Below are 26,289 nucleotides of genomic sequence, written 5' to 3'. Positions count from 1 at the left end.
TTTGAAGCACATTCTATGAGAAAAGGTATCAGAAAAACCTTTTTGACTGAATATAATATCGGTAAAGTGAAGGCAAGCTGGAAATCGAAAAAGGCCAGATTTGCAGCTTCATTTTGAATGAACCTTGCAACATGACAAGGTACCACCTCGCAGTACTGTCATTATGAACGAATTTCTGGTCAAAAATTTAAAAAATCCTACATATAAAACAAGCACCGTATCCACTTGATTTATTCACCTTCGTTAGAAACTCATTTTCCAAGTGGCTAAAGCGACAGAACCGACAAGAAAAGCTGGGTAAGCTGGGTACGACAGGATGTCTTCTGGGATGGTCTCTAAGTCCAGTTGGTAGTTGGTTGGCTTAATGTCGAGGGTCGTGGTTCAGAGTCCACGTCAAGCAATAGGTTCAGTACAGATAAACTCTAGTAGTTATAAAGAGGACTCCAAAATATAACAAAAACAATTGAATAAACAATAAGTATTTTTGTTTTACTGATCGAGTGCTGGTACTTGCATGACACACACAATATTGATGTGCATTAGTAAACATGAATATTGATGAATCGTCTTGAAATACGTTCAACACCTCCATGAACACCGAGCAAAAAAAAACGGTCAGGACGCGATAAAGTTTACCAACAATTCGGATCCGGTTCCCAACTGACCCGTTTTATAAAACTCAGACGTTGCAAGTTTGCTAATGAAACTTCTGCGTCTCCCAACGTCTAGTCCCAGATATCCAGCTCCTCCTTCGCCGATTGTTGCCATGATTTACTCCGCCATTAAAAATAAATCAAGTCCAAGTCGGAATTCCTCGAAGATAAATCCGCCGGAGCGAGAGAGAGAGATGGAGGAGGGAGAGAAAAGCGGACGAACGAGGACTGGTCAGATGCCGAATATTGTGCGGCCCGTAAATTTTGCTCATGTGCAACATCCTATTTGCAACGTATTTATGTAAATTGGTGGCGTAGCCGCCGTAAATCCGCATCGCCATTTTGTTTTGTGGCTACGGTCCCGCGACCAAATTGTTCCGCTTTATTATACGCCCGTCCCCCTAACCCCGCTAGCCCGGCCACCTCTTTTCGGTTTGTTTATTTTTTCTGCGTTGAATAATAATGTGGGAGTACTGGATGATATAAATAATGAGGAAAATTATATTGATACACATATACAGGGGATAGACAATATATATGTGAATGTCATGCAATGTAGTAACATCTTGTTATATATTGGCAACACTGCTTCCGTGTATGTATTGTTCAGTTTTTGTCTTACGACGGTTAAGACAAGCGGTTGGTGAAATATGTGATCACTCAGACGTTGTTTAACGTTTCACGGGTATATTTTGTATCCAATGCTGCACTGACGAAGAGTAATAGTGGGTGAAATTCAAAGTTAACCGGCAACATCACATTACTGTAGTAAAAGCGACCTCAGAACTCAACAGGTATTTGAGTAATACCGTTTCAGCAAAAACAGTACGACGGAAATTCCAGAAATCTAATATTCATAGGGCTGCGATTGCAAAACCCTTTATGAGGGAAGACAACCCTCTAAGCTTATAAAACTCTACAGTTAGAAGAAAAAAGTGAAGTCCCATTAAAATAAAATAAATTTAAAGTAGGTTAGCACCATGTCGCTTATAACATAACAATCATCATTGTTAACATCATTTCAGATGACTTTGTAAAATATAGACGAATATATATGTCAATAATGTCTTTATTAACTATTCTTTACTCCCGCGAAAATATTAAACGTCCTTGGAAACTTGTCTGATGAATCATTATTTCCCATAAACGGTCGGATTTATGTATGGAGAACCCCTAAAGAGGCCTATGATCCGGATTGCCTGGTTTTTACAGTTAATTATGAGGGAAGTTCTGTTATGATTTAGGTGGCAATATCGTGGTATTCAACCGTGCTTTCACATCATTGGCCGGATTACTAGGAATGAATATCTCGACATCCTCAACTATGAAGTTCCTACAGTGACAAGTATATCAACACCGCAAGCCAAACACACACAGCCAAAAAATTGTGGCCGTTTATTAACTATTAATTAAAGTACGAATTGTTTTAACACGCAGCTTATTGGTCTCATAAAAACACTATAGTGTATTGTAAGTTGAGGACTTGAATTACTGACAAAAAATAATGTTTACGTCCATTCCCTAATTCCTGTTGTTTTATATTTGTTGACTCGTATATAATCTTAAAAGACGAAACCTAGCTCTCGAGATAGTATCTGTATGAAAGGTGGAAAAAATTGGTCTTTTTCAATACTTTTTAGAACATGTATGGTTCTATTCTTTCATCAGAAATTGCACTAAAATGCGAAAGATTGTTTTAAAAAACAATTAAACTGAAATACAGATTTTACATGGAAAACAGATCGTGCCATGTTAAGAATAACGAAGAACTAACACCCAAGAAGGAACCTAGGGCTGAGTCTCAAAAACAGTGGGTGTGTGTATTTGTGCGAGCATTCAGTAGAGAGGTTTAAAAATAACTGAGAACAATAAACTGACTTTATAAAAAAATACAATATAGATTTAATTTAATAAGTTAGTTATGTGCTACCCAAAAATAATTTGAAAATAATTGAAAACGAGACCAGCAATTTTTATTCCCGATAATCTTTATTATCTAATAGTAATTTTGGTTAAAATAAATTTGATACGATTCCAACATTCCCAATTATTCCCTATTAGATATTTCTATTTATTTCAGATTTTACAGGTTTTAATAACATGAGCATTTAGATACAATTCAGTGGTTTTAGAATAAAGTTTTATAATATCCTGTTAACGTTTCGTTCTACTTTAGGAATAATGATCTCCATAGGGAACAGAGATGGACGCCATAAACCAAGCCATTAACAGAGACTTGAACACTTGATCGTGTCAAGCTTCTCCAAATCGTACTGTAAAATCTCCTTACCGTGTCTTCGGGTCCATTCTGGACGTTTTTTAATCAGTGGTGAGTTCAGATTGATCATTTGTTGTGATCATTTGCGACCGTTATTAATTAAATCTTTCACCAGTTTTCAATACTTCGTAATACACCACGGCATAAAACGTTTTGGCTTTGAAGCCGATCGGGTGGATTCGCCAGATGATAATCATAATTTTTTGCACTTAGGTTTTCAAAATAAATCCACCTACCATCACCCGCCACTTTTATGCAGAAATTATTTCTGGTCATACCATTTCACAGACTATTTTTCGATTTTCCTTTGGCCTGTCATTCAATTGATGTGGCACCCATCTTTCCATTTTTTGGATATTCCCTATTGCTCGTAATCGGTTTCTAATCATTTCTTGGCCCACATTTAATGCTTTTGCCGACTGTTTTTGAGTTTGGATTGGGTCTTGAACCAATAACTCTTGCAGGTCATCAAACTTTTTCGGTCTGCCAGAACGCACTATCTTGTCCGTTTAAACCTTCACTTTTGAATTTTCGAAATCACGCCTCAGATGTTCTTAAGGTGTATATATAACTTATATAGCTTTGAAGTCTGATGTCAGTGGAATAAAATGACATGTGTATCTAGCGCCAGTGTTAGAAAAACCATGACTCTCCGGTGCACCTGGTACTTACGTACCGGGTGGACTTCGAACCACGATCATCAGCATTAACAGCCTGGCCGGTAATCAACTTAGAGATTATTCCCTAAGACATCGGGTCTTACCCAGCTCTGTTACTGGGATCATTTACTGGAATATCAGCTCTGTTACTGGAATATCACACGAGTAGGTGGACCGTCCTCGACCACCGCGCCATCTGAAAAAGTATTTATCCGAAATATACGGACTTTAACGTAAACCTTCTCCGATGTATTTACATAATCACAAGCGAAGAAACGCTACGGAAGAACGAGAGACAGGACCGTTTACCTGCTTCTTATTAAAAAAAGTTACCTCGACCATGTCGTCGCAGTGGGCGGGGGTAGGGGGGTCGTAGCGGCAGCAAAATTGGAAATTTCACGTATGGGTGCGCTCTGATTTATGCAGTGTCACTTTTCGTCGACGTTTCACACCGTTGCCGTAATGATTTTTTTTCGCAGCGACGTTATTACAATTATTAACGTTTCAGGAAACTTAATTAGTTTTGTTCTCTTTGCCGTTTCCTTCCGATCCTCCTCGACCCGGCGAACGACGGAGCACCGATTGATTGGCTCCTAATTTTCTTTGGTCGTCGATGGAGAGAGTGTCTCGGTCGCCTCCGTCCCGCGACTTGTTGGCTCTCGCGTACTGAGTGCTCGTTATGATTTTCTCGAGCGTTGCCTCCGTCTACCCTCGGTCCGATTGGTTTTGTTGAAAAATTTCTCGATTGATTCGGACGAGAGTAATTGGGCTTTTGTTGTATGTGTTAGGAAATGAATGAAAAACTTTTCGAAAAACTGTTTTCATTTCGAGGACAATGCAAACGTACGTTTTCGTCAATATCTTATGTGAAATTCAAATACACTATAATTTTGTTGGAAGAATAAGTATATTAGGTGTAGTACTTGAAGATTGTTAATTGTTCGTACATTGCACATTGTTCCTTCTAGACATACAGAAGAAACTTTTTTGTTGTTTATGTTTTTTTCTGTAATTCATAGATAGCTGTTACTTTTTCCCAACTTTCAGGCATTTTACGGTTTCCATTTCGAAAGAACGATGTATCTTTTAAAGCTCTCCACGAATCGACATATTTTTTGATATCTTCATAAGAAGTGAAGCATTGCTTAGACAGGTCACGACCCATATGTTGGAACAATTAATAATCAGAAGGAACATGACGACCTGGAGAATACGCTGGATGGGGTAGCACTTCCCCATTTTAATGTTTCCAAGTATGTTTTCACCGGTGTTGCTATATATGGTCGAAAGCTGTCATGTCGAAAAATAACTAATTAAATAATTGTTATGGCTACTTCAGTATTCCCATTTTAGCAGCTCATATGATACCCCATCAACCTGATCCACCAAATACAGATCAGCTTATTCAAATATTGAAATCGATGGAGCATAGTCGCCCAAATTGAAGTAAAAAAAAATCTTCTGACATTTTCCAACATACTGAAACATTTTTCTTCACACTTGAATAAAGAAATGACACACTGTAAAGTGGAGCCTGTCAATGGGCTTTAATATGAAGTTGATTGCAAATGTACTAATTTGATGTCGATATAATAGGCTCTGTTAGATCTATCCATGCCCTTTTACATGGAACTGCTTTTAGAATTTTCATAAAAATATAAATTTAATCGCCAATTACATTTTTTTCATTTTATGGTTTTCATATGTTTGGTTTTCACTGCGTCTTCAATCAGCTTGTAATCCAGTGTATTTAAGTTGAATTATAGCGACTTTTGTGCTGTGACAAAAAAATTGATGTTGCTGGACTACTTGTTGATGAGCATCAATGGAAAAATCCATTATACCCCACGTAAATTTAACTCCATATACGCTCTGAAACTCTAAGCTATATCTAACCTCTAAGCTTAATCATTAAATTCATTAATTTAGACCTTTATTTCAAAGCTTATACTTTACATATATGTACAAGTAATTAAATGTATTAAATTTCAATTATTAGCACATAAAACATAAAAAATTGTTGATTATTTAGGTTATACCGTTTTCAATGAAAAAGTTGGCTTCTTACTGCTACTAAAATTTTTATAAACGCACACTTACCTGAATCTACTTCTGAAAATTTTAATATGTAAATAGCTAAGCTACTTCTCTATTTAAGGGCATCAACTATAACATCTTCATTGAATATTTTTGCGCACTAGTGTAATTTTGAACAGAATCAAGAATAAACAAGAACAAGAAGCAATATTTGTAGTATAAGTCAAGTATTTATCGAAATATGGGTTTAATAAAAAATAAAGAAAATAGACACCACATAAACTGAATGAAAAATTGTCTATTTTGGTATTATTATGTGAAGGCGAACTATTTGTATCGATATTAGTTGTGGTACAAGAGTAAGGCCTTTCTATTGAAAAATTATGCTATATGCTATATTTTTGCCAATCATAGAGAGAGCTTTAAAAGATTTAGAGTTAGAATATGCTGAAAAGTCTACGTGTGAACCAAAAGACCTTCAGAAATGCTTTAAGTGGTATGTGAAAACAACTTTCTTTCTTTATACGTAAAGGAAGTATAATAGTAAATAGAGTACTATTCTGGAAATTATAGCTGAAAACTGGCTTTTTGTGATATTCCCTATGACATTATGATATTAATAAGTTTACAATAAATCGACAAGTGATACAATTTAATGATGAGTCTTAAAAATATTGTCATATACCATAAAGATCCAAAAGCATGTTGCAAACAACATTTGATTATTGTCAAACAAATAAAAAATAATTAAAAATCGTGTGTTAATTAAACAATGCGTTTTGATTATTCGGACTCTGCTGTATTGGTGGCATAGACAAAAAAGCTTCTGAACTAACATTAGGGCATGATGTCTTGATTTTACGATCGATCGATTAGATCGATATTTTTCATATTTTCAAAGATTAACCTTAAGACAATTTTTCAAAAATTTTTTATAGATATATCTGCTTAAGAGACCCGACATTTAAACCGGTATAATTTTAAACGAAAGTAGTTTTCAAGACGGTTGAGAAGATATTTAAATCTCTACTGAACTAATTTACTTGAAATTTGTTAGGAACCTTCTCCATATATTCTTAAAACTATACACAATTTGCACTTTCCGGCAAACACATACTGTATACGATACTTATTGAAGAGACAGTAATAGTATTCGTATGTTTGTAAAGGTAATGACCATCCGAATAGACCGGCCATATCCGGTCGCGTAATAACCGCCGAAATCGAAAAGAGAGAAATCAGATTTGCGCGTCGAATAAATCTGTTCGTTTTAACGATCGACCGTTCGGCACTTTCCGCGCTATTTAACGAGTGCCAATTCGTTCGGAGCCGGACGGAAACGAACACGACCGAACGGATCGTTGAACGCGTATGTGTTGGTCAAGACTGATTTGATGATGGATACCATTTGACAGAGATCTCAACCCCCGTAAATCGACGAGGGATTTCTGTTCGTTCTGCTTCAAGGGAGGGAAAGGATCGGATTTCCTATTTTATCAACTTCTATTCAGAACATTTTGGATATATAATATAATAATATGTATTGATCTTAAAAAATAATGTTAAAAAGTAGCACTCAAATATTCTGCTCACTCCAGTTGTTTATTAAATTTCGATGTTCAAAAAACTGATTAGTACAATTTTTCATATATCTTATAACATGGGTAATATTACGAAGCCCATCAAATACTTCAGAAAAACTGCTGAAATCTGGTGAAGAAACTCATGGTGATGTTGTGAAGGATACACTGTTGCAGCTCGAATGGTAAGTTCTGCTGGATCCAGCATTGTCACTATAGTGCCTTCCAATTATCAGTTTATTCTGAGTATTAGTACGAAAATGAATCGATGATTGGATAGTTGCCAAACCACCAAGTTCTTTAGACATTCGAATAATGGGAAAAGTTGTAGAAAATGAAGGAAAATATGTTAATTACTATATGTTGTACCGATTTTTCTCAATATATGAATATATAGAAGGGCAGAATTTTATTGAAGCTAGAAGGCAAAGAAATCGAAGAATAATAGTAGATAAAAATGATCAATAGCTGGTGATGTACAAATTGAAGAAAACAATGTAGGAAATACAGACAAATAGAGTGAAGGTAGTATAAATAATCGAGAACAAAAAGTAGTCACAGTAGTAAGCAGTAAAAATACCATAAAGGAAAGAAATATCAGCATCCGACTAATAGAAAAATAAAAAGTAAAATTAAATATAGTGAACACCATTCTATAATAATAACGATTTTAACAGAGAGCCTATAAATCAATAAATCAAGAGACCAAGGAAGTCATAAATGACGATGAAAAATGAAAATAAAAAAAAGATTAATATAGAAGGCAACAATTAAAGAAAGAGATTCAATTAAAAATAAGTACATGGAATATAAGAACGAAGTTAAAAACCGAAAAATTGCTGAGGAATAGTGACCGAACATATCAAATATGTGAAATAGTGTCAACAAATCAGATAAAAACCATATAGTGATGGATTATTACAAATAAATTTAGATAGTCCTTTTGGAATCGATTTGGAAGTCAATAGAAAGTTGAACCATTAATTCATTATAAAGATTAATATGCTTACTATATATAGCATATTTTTGTAAAATATTATATCGAATAATCATAATGTTTTCTTGTACTCAAACAATGGTGGAAATTTACTGTATAACAATCTCGATAAACTTGTGTCATACGAACGTAAATATAAAGAGCAAAGAAAAATATTTTTATATGAAGTATTAAGATATGAATAAAGTAAAGCAATAGAAAATTGAAAAGCTACTAATATTTTTACTGTAGGTTATTAGTGTACTGTAGGTACCGTAAAACTTACAACCATTCTGAAGCAGTAAACATTAATTTTATTTTATTCTAACAGTTTATATAAAATAATATAATATGTAAAAATAAATTCATACACAGTATAAGACTAAAATAATTCTATTTAATTGTTTATTTATGCCATTTTCCACGTTAACAGTTTTTTTCAACATATTGTCTAGTTCACACCTCCTCTCTCTTAACGCCTCTGATTATAAATATTTAACTACCTTTAGGCGGCTCTGGATCCCCTCGAGGATTTAAATGTTTCACGCAAATAGTCTTCTATTTGTTATGTATAAGCTACAATCAATAGTTATCTCATTTACATTACAATAGTTAATTCAAAATATAAGTCAGATTATTTAGAATAATCTGTAGAAACTAGGAAGTGTCAGTGAATTATTAAAGCTCAGGTTCAACATGAGTAAATAGTTACAAGATGAATCATTTTTGAATTGAATCATTATGCGTGATGACGTACGATAATAATGTGCGAAGAATATCATAGCTGAAATCCGGAGAAGTTTTACAATATCCGCACTGATGGTTTGGTGGGAATTAATAAATAGGAAAGATAATCTGGACAGTGCTATACCACGCACATTTTGGTGACTCGTTCAAGTAACTCATTGATTGAAGCCTTTTCCCTTGTAAACCTTCAATGATTTTTGATATACACATTGAGGATATTGAGAATAATTTAATCGTTTCTGTATGATACAATCACGATGGATCATGGTTTTGGTACAATGAATATATAATGGATATAGAAGACAAACTGCTTTTAATATAAGTGGCAACAGTCTTCTATTTTTATAGTTTAATTTCAGTCATTTGCACTCAGGAAGGTATTGTTTCGACAATATGGTGGAAATTTTCTCATAACTTTTTTTGGGGAAGTTCATCGTTAGTGATTATTTTATTAGTATTTTGAGTTTGAGTGTATTACATCTAGCATAATATATATTCAACAAGTCTTTTAGTAGATATACAAACCGACTTAGGAATGAGAAACATTCGTGAAATATTTGTTATCGTTGATAATCCAGTTTGTACTCTACTATACTAAAAGGAAGACCTACAAGCTTTTTAAAACTGTATTATATTAAAAGTTTTTTCGTGACAATTCCATATGTTAATGACCTGCGCTTAATATTAGATATTTGTATGTATTCTAATCACTTTTCATTTTAATATTTAATTTTGTAATAATCAAAATATTCTCTATCGATTTTCTACAAATTTTACCATTTTTATGGTAACATAGTGTTACAGTGTTGACAGAAGTATGCTGATTTGGAAGCGATCCATTTTCGTGCTTCGACAGCATCTCAAAGTTGTGTATCAGCTATTCATCAATCTGAACAACTGGTAACCAGAAACTACTATGCCCGACATGTACGCTGGGCGCTGTAGAATTTCCTTTTCGATTTACACAATGTATCCTTTTCAGCTCTTGTAATGTGTGACCGAGAATTCTTGGACAAAAGGATGACATTGTCTTTTTTGCAACAATACGTCGTTCAATTGACGCCGATATAAATCTACAGTAAAATTTCCATTAAGTTTTAGCAGTTTGTGATACTCTAAACTTTGCTGATCCCACTATATGCACAGCAACACTGTATGACCGCGAATACTCCGCATGGTGTTGATGTAGATTGCTCGCCTGGACTAACCCATGACTTTTTGCGACTGGGATTGTAGTGATTCACTTTTCACCGTCACGCCGCGTGTCACAATAAGCCCCATATAACTCTTCATTTTTGTCCTACAAGTAATGAAAAAACGATGTTGAAATGGCTTAATTTATGTAGTAACCATATTTTCCTCTTTTAGACTTTTCAACTGCTAAGCTGCCTGAAATTTCTTTGAATATTTCAGCTAGGTTTTCGTCAATAAGTAATTGGATATACTTGGTTAATTGTTGAGTGAGCATTCCTGAAACCAAACTGGTGAGTGAGATTTGCTCGAGAATATGTTTGAAGCGTTTTACAATTTCATAAATTTCTCAAATAGTTTAGCCATAACTGACAATAAAAAAATAGGGCGCTATGATTAAATTTCACATGGATTTTTTACCAGGTTTTAGTATAACTATTTCTTCAGTAGTTTCCATGCATATGGTAAATAGTTCAACCGAATGCAAGCATTAAACAGATTGGTTAAATTAACCAACAGTTTTCTTTGGAGTTTATAAAGAATCTTTCCCGTAACAATAGCTTGATGCTTTTTTTAAAATTAAAGTGGTGCTTAATTTCTTCCGAAAGTTCCCTAGAAGTAACCACTGCAATCCTCTCAGAACAATAATTAGAATTGAGCTATGGTAGAATATTATCCCCTTGGTTTAGATGGAATCTTTCTTCCAGATGTTCACTTAGACTATAGGACATTTAAAATGTTTACTAACTTTCCAGAGTGAATGCATAATCGTTCACAGAGAGTTTCGAAAAGAATCCAGCGACTGATGCTTATTTGATTTCTTTAATTTCCTTTGTTATTGCTCTGCGGCTCTATCAGGCAAGATATTATCAGATGGGCTTCTGGATTGATGCCGTCTTCTTCTAAGTTTAAGTTTTACAGCTATCAGACCTCTAATTTCTTTTGAAACACGTCAGATACCGTTTAATAAAAGGGGTATTTCTCCAAGCAGCTCCTTCAATGACAATGGTAAAATATTTTACGGTATTGATTAATTGTTTTAAGAGGTGTATTCAGATCAATATCCTGCTGTAATAGGTAACTGAAATAATCCCAATCTGTGTGCTTATTAACCAGAATTGGATTTTAAGCTTTCGTGATTATTTTATCACTTGATGGTTAGATATAATGAACAATGATCAGAGTTTAAATATTCATTATTTATCAATTATTCCATCATTCCTCTATTATTATTCGATTAAAATCGAAATTAATTAAAATAACACAACAAAAGTAGTGGAATTAGGAAACTAATATGTTAATTGTAAGCGTGTCTGTAACAGATCAATTGAAAAGTCCCCGGCCTGACACATAGATGACGCTACTAGAATTAAATCCATCTATCTTTTAGTTACCCTAACCCTCAAAAGATGCGTGTATGAATTTGTCGGATCATTAGTTTGTGAACGTGAAGCAACTTTTGTTATTGTGAAAAAAAATGGATAAAAAGGAATTTCGCGTGTTGATAAAATATTACTTTTTGAAAAGAAACAATACAGTTTAAGCAAAAATTTGGCTTGATACCGAGCTTCCGGATACTGCCACAGGAAAATCAATCATCAAGGATTGGTATGCTAAGTTTAGACATGGTGAAATGAGCACCGAAGACGGTGAACGCAGTGGATGGACAAAAGAGGTTGTTACCGAAGAAAACATTTAAAAAATTCACAAAATGATTTTTGAACACTCTAAAGATATCAATTGACCGTGTACATCATATAGTTCACGAATATTTGGGTATGAGAAAGCTAGGTGCAATGTTGGTGCCGCGCGAGCTCAATTGTGACTAAAAACAACGACGAGTTGATGATTCGGAGCAGTGTTTGAAGATGATCAAGCGTAATAAACCCATAAGGAGTTTTTGTGTCGATATGTGACAATGGATGAAACATGGTTCCATCATTTTCACTTCGAAGTCCAATTGACAATCATCCTAGTGGGCTGCAAACGTTCCAAAGCGTGGGAAAACGCAACAGTCGACTGGCAAGGTTATGGCGTCTGTATGTTGGGATGCGCATGGAATCATTTTCATTGAGTACCTTACCTACCAGGAAGGGCCATTAATAGCGACTATTACATAGCGGTATTGGACCGTTTGAAGGACGAAATCGCCGAAAAACGGCCGCTTTTGAAGAAAAAGAAGGTGCTGCTTCACCAAGACAATGCACCGTGTCACAAGTCAGTGAAAACGATGGCAAAAATCCATGAATTGGGCTCCGAATTGCTTCCTCATCCACTGTATTCTCCAGATCTGATTATTTCCTGTTCTCAGATCTCAAAAGAATGCTCGCTGGGAAGAAATTTTCGTCGAATGAAGAGGTGATCGCCGACACTGAGGCCTATTTTGAAGCGAAGGATAAATCGTGCTACAAAAATGGCATCGAAAAGTTGGAGGGTCGCTATAATCAGTGTATCACACTTGAAGGGAATTATGTTGCATAAAAAAATTAATTTTGCCAAAAAATGTGTTTTACTATGGTAGGCCGGGGACTTTTCTGTTTATTTGATAAATAACTCAATAAAACTAAATGGAAAACTATTACTTTTATGCAAAAATAAATGTTAAAGTCATCGTATCGAAGAGTAAGGTTAGGTTGTTTAACAGTTGTTTACATTTTTAGGTATTTTTATCAACCCATATCGTACCGTCAGAGTTAAAAAATAACTATGTTTGAAAGATCTCTCGTGATAATTCCATCTTTTTGACAACAAATGTTCATTGATTTCCTGTTTTTCTCAAAAACATAGCAATTTTTCATTAGCATTATATACGCTAAACAGACTTAAACTGGTAAAAAAAACACTATCAAATAAACAAGCATTTGTCTTGCACAGTTAACTAGATTTACCAACAAAGTCGGAACTTATTGCATACAGGGTGTTAATAAGATATATAATCGCACACACCATCCATTCTATGGCGGTGTAAGGTACGAGGGTGTACTACACCGACCCTATACGAGCCCTCGATTGGTCCCAAGAGGCCGGGGAGGGAGATCGAGTGTACGTGGAGGTTTTAATTCAAAGGAGGTGAGCCGGAATTAAACTGCAACGCAACGGAGGCGGTTTCTTTTGATCCCGTTTCAATTTGGAGCCGGATTTTTTTCTACTAATTCGGTTTCAATGTAAACAGGTCTCGGTTGCGCTTTTACGTTGATGACAAATTGTCTCTCGGCGTCGGTCGCGTTTATGCGCTACTTGTTGCGCGACCCGGTTCTGGTCTGATGCTGTTTCACTTTTGTCGCAAATGATGCTAAAATTCATTAGTCCGTCAGCGATAACGTTTTTACTTGTACTAATTCACTTTGAGCCAATGGCGCTTGTTTACATGCCCTGTAAATGCAACAACATTTATCCAGTCTGTTATTTATAAGAGTAAATGAAATGAGTGTTAACTCGTCGTTGATAACTATCCTAATTGTTGTTAGATCTATATATTAATAGGCTTAGCGAAAACCTCGCCTCTCTTTTTGAGGAAAATGGGTGCATCGGGAGGCATAAAATGTAAAACCGGATGTCTTCTGGGATGTGCGCAAATCCAAGTAATCATTAGATAACAAGGTATTGCTGTATGAGTCTATACTCAAACCCATTTGGGCATATGGAATCCAACTATGGGGTACCGCTAGCAAATCAAATATATCCATCATTCAACGGTTTCAAAATAAGGTGTTGCGTGCCATAGTTGATGCTCCGTACTATATTTCAAATAAAGTGATACAACGCGATATTCCTCTAGAACCAATAACAAGTGTAATTCAACGTGTACTTCGAAAGAGTGTCAGTGCATCCCAATGTACTCGGTAATCAGCTAAATATGCGTATGTAGACTTTAGCGAAAAAAAAAATAATAAAATTTCCTATTCACATAAGAGGCCACCTGCTTTCTTCTTCTATCGTATTTTCAAAACATGTTCGCTAATAACTGCTATGAAAGTAGGTTTAGATGGAGCCTTTAGTAAGTTCATGAAACGCAAATCATTTTTTATGACAGACGAACGAAAGTCGTAATTTGGAATACGATTGCTTGAATATTTATTGTAAAGTTAGGGCACGTTTCATATGTATTTTTCCACTTTTAGGACGAGAGGGCCCTGAGATATCCATATTTTTTCCCGCCAAATGCAATTTTATAATACATATGAATCAAGAAGGAAAAATCGAAACCAACACGTACGAGCATATTGCTAATGACGAACTATAACATATACAAGGCTTAGATAGACCACCGCACATATAACGTGCTGTAGCGTAAATGGCATCCAATGAAAGCTTTACATTACGCGCTGACGCGTTATTGTCTGCGAACGTATTAAGAGTAGTATGATAATATAAAGTAAGAATTTACATTTTGTTGTAGGAGTAATAAATTAAAGTGTCGGCTTTATCGAAACGTATATTCAGCTGTGAAAGTAAAACACGAAATATGTACACATTTCATCTTAATAGAAATTAACAAGATTCGAGAATAACAAGAATCGTATGTCCTCTTTATTTACAAGTACTTAGACTTTCACAAGCAGTTTTTTCAGATTCATCATAATATAAACATTCATAAAAATACTTAAAATTTTAAGAATTTCAGTTAATTTGCAATCTTGTGAACCTTGAACAGCTAAGAAAAATTGTTCTTGCTTAAGATGTTAGTATTCACTCATTCAGATATTTACAATAGTATAAAATTGTACTGTAATTTGTTAAAAGCTTTCTGTACATTTTATTGATATTCTAAGCCATTTCAAGTTTCGGTAGTAAAAACATTTAGTAATAAATCATTAATCGAATATTTCAGGTAATAAATACATTAATTTAACATATTAAAACAACATGGCGTAATTTGGTAAATATTGTAAACCGTTGATAAATACTAAGGTTTTCAATAATTAATGCAATAAGATATGTAACTATATGACAATTTATTCTTTGAATCTTTTATTAACTTTATGTTACAATCCTTTAATATACAGTTATTGTTCTAATATACATGCTAAAGTCAAAGAATAATTTCAAAATTGTTTTATTCTCTAAGAATGATATTTATATATACTTATATGGGATGTTCTGATTCGCAGAATTTTAGTAAATATTAGAAATATGAAGCTACATTATGTATGCTTTTTCACTCTTTTAACCATTAATAAATTGTTTATCAATCAATAACTTAATAGACCATTTAATGGATATAATTCAGTTTAATGAAAAAATGATAAATCTTTTAATACAACTATGTAAACTGTGAAAAAGGTGACTATTTTTTTCGAAACTTTAATATGTTACTTTTTCTGCTCATCGTTACATCTACAACTATTTGTTTTATGCCTATTTGAAATGATAACTTGGCTGGAAGTCGCTACAATAATGAACTTTGTCAGCACATGGATAGAACTTCACAACTAGGATCTACATGCAAGTAGAAGATCTGTGAGCTCCTTGGGATATCCATATTAAAAATAAGGACCGAAGAATCATATCTGCTTTTTGTGCACTAATAGTTTTTGCATGTATTTGGTGATGGTTTTTAGATATCAAATAGCTGGGATACAATGGTGAGTTAAATAAGGAATATCAGAGTTTTTGATGATTTTCTTTATGTAAAAGGATAAGACACATATATTACAACTAGCTTTCATTACCTAATAACTGTATGTCCAAGTTCAGCTTCAAAGTTTCAAATCCTACTTTAAATAGCTTTTAGTGAATGTACACCTGATCACTAACCAAACTGGTTCGAACGGGTTTTGTCGCAACCAGTTCTTAAGTGTTACGTGAAAAAGTGTTTACGTAATATCTATACTTCGCGTTTAATTTCTTTGCTCACTGTAAGCAGCGTTAGTTTTTGTGAATTTCCTTATGTAATATATACTATAAAGTTTTTAAAATGCTTCGAAGGACTGTGTTTTTATATGTTTGCATTATATTGTCATTAGATTTCTTTGTGTAACCCTATAGTTGTCCACAGTAGATTCACAGTGGTATCAAAATTTGTTAATACATTAACATTTTGTTATATACAGGACTTTTTGCTTGATTCTTTTAACTTAATCTCTCCACGCAGTAATGGCATACAGAATTATTCTAGAGCCAATTATTATTTGCAGGTAATCAATATTTTTATATGTGAAACTTAGATAACTAGATTTCATTGCACTTAAATTTATTCACAATTTCTTGGTTTGATTAGTAATGTTGGCAGCCACTTGTAATTTACTTGTAGCTGTGTCAGAAAACGCTATTGTGCTGGTGAGTTCGCTATGTGCGGTTGGCTTTCTCATTCTAGCGTCAACAGTGTGTCTCTCACAATTCTTGCAACGTGTGGCCGGGTATTGTTATGAATGGGGTTGACTTTGCGTCTTTTATTCGCTATTGTGGATCTGTTTTGCAATAATGTGTCGTTCAATTGGTTCAATTAACATTGGTGGACATCTATAATAGCAGTTTAATTCGAAATTTAGCAGTCATATATACAGCAGGATTTTATGGACATGACTATTCCCCTTCGGTAACGCTGTGGATGGCTCTTCTGGACTAACCTATTAATTTTAGGCTTGCGATTGCTGTAATATATTTACTTTTCATCACCAGATACAATATGAAACAACAAACAAAACGTTTGCCTAGCAAGCAGTGAAATTACATTTTCAATCAATTCATGTGGTAGATATTTTCCACTGACTGCATAAAAAGCTGGAAACAGTTGATTGATCAACTGCTAATCTGAAAATGTTGAGTTGGGTTTTAATCTCATTGTCTTCGATTGAGATATAGGGAAATGTACTGGCTAATTGGAAGAAAATCACAATTGTCAGTACATAATAAATTGCTGTTATATAAGCAAATATTGAAACCTATATGGACATACGGAGTTCAATTATGGGGATGTAAAGAGTAACATAAATAAAATACAATTTTTTTAGAACAAAGTCTTGAGAGGTATTGTGGGTGCACCCAAATACTATAGGACTGATTACCTACATCGAGACCTTCAGATACCCACAGTCAGTCAAGAAATCAAGAGAATTGCAAGGGGGTATGAGGAAAGGCTCCATTCTCATGAGAATATTGAAGTATTGCAGCTTTTGGATACCACCAGAACAGGACGCAGACTCAAAAGAATCAAACCATCTGATCTTGTGTAGTGCTGTGTAGTGAGGTACATATATTAAAAAATACAGCAGTGACATGTATAAACATTATTTCACCGGAGACTGAGATAGGGCTGATGGGTCCTCCTAGTTATATATCTTGTTTTAAATTGTAGACAAGTGTTAGATTTAGACCACATATTTCTTGAAATCAAACAAGAAAAGTAACGAATATCGAGAATACAATTATGAGCATTTCATATTTTCATAGTATAAAAATAGTTCCATAGCTCTTTAAACAGAACTACCCTGAAAACAAATATTTTTTGTCATAGTAATTTTCGCGGCTTTCAAACCGATGTGTTTATAAAATAAATGACATAACCGAAAAAGGTTGTTGCTGTTTTATGATAAATCTTCGGTCTCTTATAATAAACGATAGGAGCATTTTTCATTCCTGCCAATTAAGTGATGTTCGGAAAAGGGGGAGTTTTGTCTCGTACACCATATAACTGAGCCTCCCCGTTTATCCCGCCCCCCCTTCGACGCCAATTTTAATATGGGCGACGTCAAGCGGGAGGGATGATATTTATTAGCCGAAGAAAAGCCCGTGTTGGTGGCTCGTACGGGTAATTTAATTTTTTTCGCTTGTAAATGGGCACCAGATAAAAATTTGTCGAAAGAGAAACAATGACGGTATGATAAATATATTGTTAGTGGCTGTATGTTCAAACTAGATGGCTGAACAATATAAAACAACACACATTAGTCACGTTGCTTTAGAAAGAACATACAAGGACTGTGAATTCATTTTGAAGGAATTACCTTACATAACAGAGGATGTATATCATTAGGTTCTATTCTTTATTACGTGTCCTTAAGGTGTAATGTAAACAACTTATATTGTCTAGCGATATATATTTTTCTCACATCTTTTAGAAGCGGTGAGATCGATAGGTTAGTAAAAATAATAGTCAACCTCAATCCATTTATTTGCTTTTTGATAAAAAAATGTAATACCTGCGCTTAGTTTGTTTTGGTTGAGCAAACATTCAACAAATGACTAGGTAGATACATTACTGAAAAAGTTTACGAAGGGAAAAATTTTGCTCAGCTATATTATTGGACGTAGCCTACGTTAGTCTATATAGTCATAAGTTAAAGTCAGTATAAATTACATAAAGTGTTACCGAAGCAATACGAATAATAATATTATCCCACAGTAACAATGGTAAGTATATTGGGAAGGATCTTGATGCAAAACTTCGATGGAATGAGCATATAAAAAAGAAAAGAGAAAAATTCGAATCAGAATACAAAAAAAAAAATGTATTGGTTTAAAATAATACAAAGTATTTTAGAATAAAGTATTGTGGATGCACCCAAATACTGTAGGAACCAATCACTTACAACGAGACCTTGGCATTTAGAACTGTCATAGAGGAAATTAAGAAATTCGTAACAAAATATGAGGAAAGACTCCACTTCCATGTTAACATCAAAGTGATGCAACTCTTGGATGACGCTGCACTATGACGCAGACTCAAGAGTACCAAATCATGTGATCTTGTACAGTTGTGCATTAAAGTGTACTAAATGGAAACATCTGAAAAGTGCTACTAACATTTATTTTACTTTGTTTTAGTACATTAGAATTTTAGAAGGTTTGATCCAATTTTTAATGTAGTTATTTAGTGTAAAGATGTAACAACTTTTAAGTCGCTGACCACACCATTAGTTCTTCTACCATTTGTAGACACTCGTTTCAACTTGAACTTCCTTCCGCAAGTAGCTTAAGTAAAGTTAAGTAGCTGAGTACAGTTAAAAAAAAACATGAGATATGCGCTTGTTTGTTGGAATTGATGCTTTTGAGATAAATATGAAGAAAAATTTGTTCTTATACAGTCAAAATATAACCATTAATGTTAGCAGGGTAATGCTTGCCTACATGTTGAAATATCTAGAAAAATTCAGATAAAAATGCGAATCAAATGCTAAGTCACATTTACTATTACGTGTATGACCTAATTATTTCTATATTTTCAATTTCAATATTTCTATGGCCTTGTAACATCTCGGTGGCAAGGTATGAATGTTATATGGAAAGGAAATTGAATTGTTCATCCAGTGAGATTTGTTGCATTGACCAGAACAAATGGCCACGGAAATAACGTGAGGTCGCACGTGCTTATATAGCAGCACGAATTCATTGCTTAAGAGTTAACTCTTTCCGGTTAACTGCTGGCTATTTGGCTATTCCGCAGTTATTATCTAAGAAGTTTCCAGGGGTTTCTAATAAAGTTTCACACATTTTACGGTGGACATACCTACTGGACATACCAGAGAAGTGTATGCCAACTTTTTGAGTGGATGTGTGTTGTAATAAACTAGAATCGTTTGAAATTCGTTATCTCCAGTTTGTATCAATAAAATCGCTGGGTACTACTAGCAAATCTAACATACATATCCTCCAGAGGTTCCAGATTAAAGTATTGCGAGTCATCGTCGATGCCCCATATTACGAACCCATCGCGAGTGTGATTCGGAGTGTTAGTGTGAAGTACTCTGAAAAACTATTAGTGCATCTCAATGTACTCGCCAAACAGTTAAATGTGCGCGATGACAGTGAAGGGCGTAGGCTCAACCACAAATTGCCATGCGAACTGATTAATTGACACATAGAGTGAGATTTTATAATCTCTAGAATAAGCTAGAATAGTTTTAGAATAAGTTAGGATACGCTTTAAAACAAGTTAGTATAGTATCTAGAATAAGATTTAGATTATAAGTTGTACTGTGGATCACTTATTGAAGTGATCTACTACATGTCAGGATAGTCATATTATATATACTTATTGCCCATGGGCAGATTGCAGAACATACTTTACTTTTATGCAGTTTATCAGTTGGCACAGTTAACTTTGCTGGTTCAAGATGTTATGCAACTTCCATAGAGATGGTATTTCGATCTTAAAAAAATAATACAAAAACTACAAGACTGCCTCTATATGAAATATAATTTTAAAATCGCAGGAACAGTCTGTAAAAGTCAAGTTATATACTGGATGAATAATTTTACTCAGTGCAGCCAGGAAAAAAGGAAACCATTAGTGGAAATACTGTGAAAAACAACAATATGTTAGTAGAATAGATGCTTCATTTTACAACATGTATAAAGATACAGAGACAACCGTTTTATTTTGAATGAAAAATTTTGTAGTGCGAGTTTCCGTTTCGAGATCAAAATAACGACACGGAATCGAAGGAATACGTTAAGTGTTAAGGAACGAAAATAGCGGCAGGTGCTTCGGCAGTTTGTTTCCGTACGGAACACGTGTCGTCGCAAGACGGTGTGGCAAGGCGGAGTCCCCCACGTTCCAATTTCACGTCGATCGCGAGGAAAGAGAAAAACGGACGATAGGAACGCGTACGCCTCATCCTCTCTCATCCGAACCTCCAGCAACCTCTCCCCCCTCAGTTCCCCCTCGCCACCGGCCGACATCCGCATGGTCCTGGCCTCACCTCCTCCTGCTGCTACCCCCTCCCACCCCGCGTCTCGACAGCCAGCCACCCCAACAGATAAAAAGTCAATATTTGTATCTCTAATGTCTCTCGGGGAGAGTGTCGGCTTTTGTCTATCCCATTGTTATTCTTTGGTTGTTTTTGATGTGAGCGCGGTACATTTATTTTGTGGCCCCGAAGAACCGACCACGAATATCGATGGGCTTTTTTTTCGAGATATAGGGGGACACGTTACCGGGGTGAATTTGAACGGAACACTTGAGGGAAAATCTGTGAGACAATTAAATAGAAAATGATGTCAACTAATCTAACAAAACAACGATTCTTTTTTGTTAAAAAAATAAAAGCGAATTTACAATATACTTAGAGGGAATTTTTAGCATTCTTTTGATCGTTATTTGAACGTTATTTATTTTACTAATTTTGTTAAAATGGATTATCAAACATAGAATAACAGGTCAATTGAAAAGTAAAACACATTATTTTTAGCAAAATTAGAGTTTTTTATTATTCAACATAATTCCCTTCAAGGGTGATGACACTGATTATAGCGACCCTCCGATACACTGATTATAACGACCCTCCAACTTTTCGATACAATTTTTGTAGTACGATTTGTCCTTTGCTCCAAAATAGGTCTCAGTTTCGGCGATCACCTCTTCATTTGACGAAAATTTCTTCCCAGCGAGTATTCTTTTGAGATCTGAGAACATGAAATAGTCACTCGGGGCCAGATCTGGAGTATACAGTGGATGAAAAAGTAATTCGAAGTTCAATTCATGGATTTTTGCCATCGTTTTCACTGACTTGTGACACAGTGCATTGTCTTGGTGAAGCAGCACCTTCTTTATCTTCAAAAGAGGCCGTTTTTCGGCGATTTCGTCCTTCAAACGGCCCAATAACACTACGTAATAGTCGCTGTTGCTGGGCCTTCCCTTTTCAAGGTAGTCAATGAGAATTATTCCATGTGCATCCCAAAACACAGACGCCATAACCTTGCTAGCCAATTGTTGCTTGTTCCCACACTTTGGAGCGAGTTCATCGTGTGCAGTCTACTCGGATGACTGTCGATTGGACTTCGGAGTGAAATGATTGAGCCATGTTTCATCCATTGCTACATATCGATGCAAAAACTTGGGTTTATTACGCTTGATCATCTTCAAACACTGTTCTGAATCATCAACTCGTCGTTGTTTTTGGCCAAAAGTATTTTAATCCTTTTTATCCATTCTTTTCACAATAACAAAAGTTGCTAATAATAATCCGACAGTTGTCAAATTTATACACGCATCTTTTGAGGGTTAGGGTTAACTAAAAAACGCATGGATTTATTTCTAATGGCGCCATCTATGTGTCAGGCCGGGGACCTTTCAATTGACCTGTTGGGTGGTATGGAACTTGGGGAAATACTACTTTTTCGATCCTAATAAAAGCTACTAAAATTTTAAGAAAATCAAACATTCATCATCAAATGTATATAGATGAAATCATTTTGTATTGTGGTTACTATCAACGACGTAAATTTGACATTTTCGTAGCCTTCTTAAATATAATTTACATCGGCATCTTAAAATTATCGTGATAAAGTTTTAAATACTATATTTTAAATACTCACCCACTACAATTTGCACACAGTACCGTCATCATCGATGAATTTCTTCTAGGCAAATTTAGGTTATTTGCCTTGATAAATCCCAGTTCAATATTTTCGTTTTTCTTATCTTTCTGTTGGTAGCTCAAAACCGTTTTTTTTTAAATTATTTTAATTATGATAAAATAAGTTCAGAGGCTGAAATGCGAAAATTACGGTTAGGAAGCCTTGAGTAACGCCATTGTTTGCGAACAAATCTGATTGGTGTTTGACTTAATATAGCGAATATTTATATTTGCTCCTTTAATTCCTAATGCAATCTTCACGCTTACAATTTAAAATTAAATATTCCTTTTAGAATCCGTCTATCGCATTATATTATTATGCCTATGCTTAGGAACATGTTTTTCTACATTTAAACATATTTTTTTGAAAAATACTTGTTATTTATTCTGGACTATATTATAACGTTCAATACAGAATTCTTTAATTAAGTTTTAGAGAGCCAAACCTTAACAAATACATCATATTACACACGATTGGAAAGGATCGTGAGTGGCCTCGAGATATGCCTATTTCCTAAGAGATCGGGCCTCTGTCATGACGTGACAGCGAAGGAGCGTGCATCGAACACTAATTCGTCGAAGAAGGTACGGAAAAATCAACCCCCGATGTGGATTTATACCGGATTGATTGGAAATCGATAGGACCATCGGGGACCCTGGAAAAAATCTGGCAGAATTTTATATCAAAACATACATCAGGACGGTTATAACGTGTCCCTTTTTCTCGTTTTTCTCTTCTCCTCTGGGCTGCTCTCGCCCGTTCGGTGTTTATTTTCAGAATCAATTGTAAAAATTGACGATTTGCATTGTTCTCTGTTATTGCGTGTCGTAAAACTGGAATTGTTTTTGTTTGAATTAGTGTATATGTTCGGCCGGGTTTTATATAAAGAATAATTTTTACATAAAATATAACAAAAAAACAAGAATTATTAGACGTTTCTGCGTCTATCTTTTGCCACTTTCGTTCCTGTTATATTTTATGTTGATATTAGGACTTTATAAAATGTTTTCTGTTATTGTACTGTTTGGTTTTCATCTCAAGGTCAATTTATTTTTGCTAGTTTAATGAAATGTTCTCTTTTCATATTAATTCGCATGAAGGAATAAATATCGAATGTTGTTTAAAGTGATGTAGTGGGGTATTTACTAAAATTCTTTTTCATAACTAGTGAGTATATGATTTGCCTCTCCCTTTATATTTACTTTCATTTATTTTGATTTCGATTTTAGTGATTATGGTAAGCCACAATGTTTTTCGTCTTCTTCTTGTAATTGCAAATGGTTTTTCTAAAGCAAACAAAATTGTTAACCTAACGTCTTTCGTGTAGGATGAACCAAATTGATATTTGTTGCTTTTGTGTTCCATGTTTCTGAGGTCTATGATACACAGTATTTGCTTTTATTATAAATCTCATTTTTTGCAACAAATTAATTATTACTGGAATGAACAGCCTTTCATAAATGTTCTGAAATGAATGTTGAAGAGAAATCAAATTTAGTTTTAATATTATTTTCATAATCATGTTGGTTGACTCTTCGAACGAATAAACATCAATTGCGAGAATATTCTTTAAATTGATGAAATAGTATTTTTGAAGAGTATCTAGTAAGAGTGTCAAAAGTTTAATAACACTAAATTTAACATTAATGACAATAAACATAGCATTAGCAAGACGCAGGATTTCAACTTTTTAAAGTGATATCTGAGAGAAGAGGTAAATGACACGTATACTAGGAAACATATATTTTTCTGTGGTCTCAGTGTCAGGCCGAGAAGTAGCTGTCTAACTATCCTTGCAACACCCATTTAGTAAAAGTGAACAAACATTACAAGGAAACAATTAAGAAGTTCAAATAGGAATAAATATGACAAGCTCCTTCGAACATTTGCTCAAAACCATTTTGAAGTATAAGGGTTAATTAGACATATGCAATTCAATATAACGAACAAATATCATAATAAGCATCTTAAACTGATAAGAGTGTGTTCTTGTTTTGAATATAGTAGGTGTTGGAAATGCAAAGTATTGAAAGACCTAATGACGAAACCCATCAAACACCTTCAGGAATTCATCGTGATGTTGCTCCGTTATATTAGAATTATCGGATTTGGTCTGAATGATCTAAAACGTGAATTTTATATTATTTTAACAATAACACTGTCAATAATGGTCAAAATAAGGGCCTGGATGATCAAACAAGTTCGAAAATATTATTGAACGAAAACCCTGTTCTTAAATAACTTTTAGATAGCTTACTAGTTGATGAATTAATTGTTTCCAGATGTAAATATACGATACGAAAGATCCAAAAGGACGAAAAATGGCTACCACACCAGTTGACTGAAAATGCCATTCCGAATCGTTTCAACATTGCGGTTTAATTGCTCGACAGGCAGATTTTTTTGTGGCGTTTCATGACTGCCGATGAAAAATGGATCTACTGTGATAATCCTAACTTAAATATCGACACGGAAATGAAATATTTAGATGATATATCAGATATATCAGATGTAGTATATTAATAGCTACTAAGCCCGAATGAAGCTGTTGCTGCAGATGTTTGTCGATGCCAATTAAAGAAATTGAACGACGAGTAAGAGCGAGTAAGAGACGCAAAGTTATTCTCTTGGATGATAATGCTCATCCTAACGTTAAATTGCACTGAGTTGTGATGAGAATGTTGCAGCGCGAATGGCAATCAGCATACTCACCAGTTTGGATCGATGCAGGAGAAATGTGAAAATGGATTAATGATTGAATTACAGCCCAAAAAAACGTCGTTTTTTTCGACACGGTCTTCTTTCGACAAAGGTCAAAAAATCATGGAAATATTTTGATTAATATATATTGTTGGATGTCTTGTTTATGGCGTGGTACATTAAAGTAATTAAAATAAGTTAATAAATTAAATCTTTTAAAAAACTCTCTTTCTAGGATTCCTAAGTATATATAACAGGAGTGAAGGACAGAAACTTTACGCCAACATTTAAAGTCCAGGTGTTTTGTGACCTCTTTTGTCAAAGAAAAACTAAAAACAAAAGAACGAAACAACCAGATCGAATGCAGCGCCCACTCCAATATCCGTTTCGCCTTGCAAGTGCACTACGCGAAGTGTCGGCGTGAAAGAACGAACGTAAGGGAAGAGATCGCACGAAAAAAAAATCCCGAACCGTACCGAACCGACCGATCGCGCCCCCCTCCGGAGAACAATAAAGGGCGGCAAATTTGCGTGGACGCCGAACGGAACCCGACCGAAACTCCTTTATTTCTTCTAGACAAAAGGCTATCAGAAGTTTTCCCAAATAGATTGGAATTTAAAATGAAGTTTCCACCGACCAAGCTTTCCAGTTTTCCGATGTAGGAGATTCTTTATAGATTTCGACTACGGGACGAGGGGAGGCGGGGGAAGTTAGATCGGGCCTGGTGGCGTAGCTGGATGGGAATAAAGTTTCCCGCCGACGTAGTCGGTCGGCTTTATTGGATGGAGTGGCCCCCTCGCCTTTCCCCCCAACGCCGGTTTAATGATTTAATGGAAATTGAATGGGCGTCGAGTAGAATTTTTAATAGCTTGCAAGTTATGTATTAATTCCGCAGCCTCGCGATATAATTAGCGATGGAAATTAACAGATTTTTCGGATAACTCGCGCTAGCCGGTATTCGAACTGGTATGATAAAATTTCCAAATACCCATAGAACGGGTAGTGTCATATATATTACGGCGTTATAATTAAAAATCGCTTTTATGATCGGCATTATTACACTTTACACTTGGGCTAATTGTTACAGTAGCATCATAACAGTAACAGCGAACTTTGATAGGATTCAGATAGGATAAAAATCCTGAATTGGCAATGAGTTTTTGTTATC

At 34.8% G+C, this 26,289-nt stretch overlaps 1 protein-coding gene and 1 long non-coding RNA gene across 3 annotated transcripts in view; both read right to left on the bottom strand.

The window, feature by feature from the left end:
* The window catches only part of LOC143202779 (E3 ubiquitin-protein ligase mib1), a 450,080-nt gene that overhangs the window by 83,215 nt on the left and 340,576 nt on the right, over positions 1–26,289 (bottom strand). The gene's annotated exons all lie outside the window — the stretch shown is intronic.
* On the bottom strand, positions 3,238–10,141 carry LOC143202021 (uncharacterized). Its single transcript, XR_013007064.1, has 3 exons — positions 9,432–10,141; positions 6,235–9,344; positions 3,238–4,967 (listed from the first exon to the last, which is right to left on the bottom strand). It is a non-coding gene; the product is annotated as an uncharacterized LOC143202021 (long non-coding RNA).

The sequence above is a fragment of the Rhynchophorus ferrugineus genome, unplaced genomic scaffold (genome assembly GCF_030347505.1).
Source record: "Rhynchophorus ferrugineus isolate W39M unplaced genomic scaffold, kcgeb_rfMv2 rfM9, whole genome shotgun sequence".
In the NCBI taxonomy this organism is placed as follows: Eukaryota; Metazoa; Arthropoda; class Insecta; order Coleoptera; family Curculionidae; genus Rhynchophorus; species Rhynchophorus ferrugineus.
The sequence above is the reverse complement of the archived record's forward strand: the minus strand, read 5'-3'. Positions and strand labels throughout refer to the sequence as shown.